At 47.3% G+C, this 298-nt stretch overlaps 1 protein-coding gene across 1 annotated transcript in view; it reads right to left on the bottom strand.

The window, feature by feature from the left end:
• Positions 1 to 298, bottom strand: part of gli2a (GLI family zinc finger 2a) — a 116554-nt gene that overhangs the window by 15875 nt on the left and 100381 nt on the right. The gene's annotated exons all lie outside the window — the stretch shown is intronic.

Raw genomic sequence — 298 nt, 5'->3', positions numbered from 1 at the left:
CTCTGCTGACAAAACCACACTCCTAGTACCATGCTGCTAACAGAACCTCACTGCTAACAGTACCATGCTGCTAACAGAACCTCACTGCTAACAGAAACACTCTGCTAATAGGACCACGCCACTAACAGAACCTGACTGCTAACAGAACCACTCTGCTAACAGTACCATGCAGCTAGTACCACACCACTAACAGAACCTCACTACTAACAGAACCACTCTGCTAACAGTACCATGCAGCTAGTACCACGCCACTAACAGAACCTCACTGCTAACAGAACCACTCTGCTAATAGGACCAT

Source organism: Nematolebias whitei, chromosome 13 (assembly GCF_014905685.2).
Source record: "Nematolebias whitei isolate Nwh7 chromosome 13, NemWhi1, whole genome shotgun sequence".
NCBI classification, from domain to species: Eukaryota; Metazoa; Chordata; class Actinopteri; order Cyprinodontiformes; family Rivulidae; genus Nematolebias; species Nematolebias whitei.
Note: the sequence above shows the minus strand (reverse complement) of the source record. Positions and strands in the feature narration are given on the sequence as shown.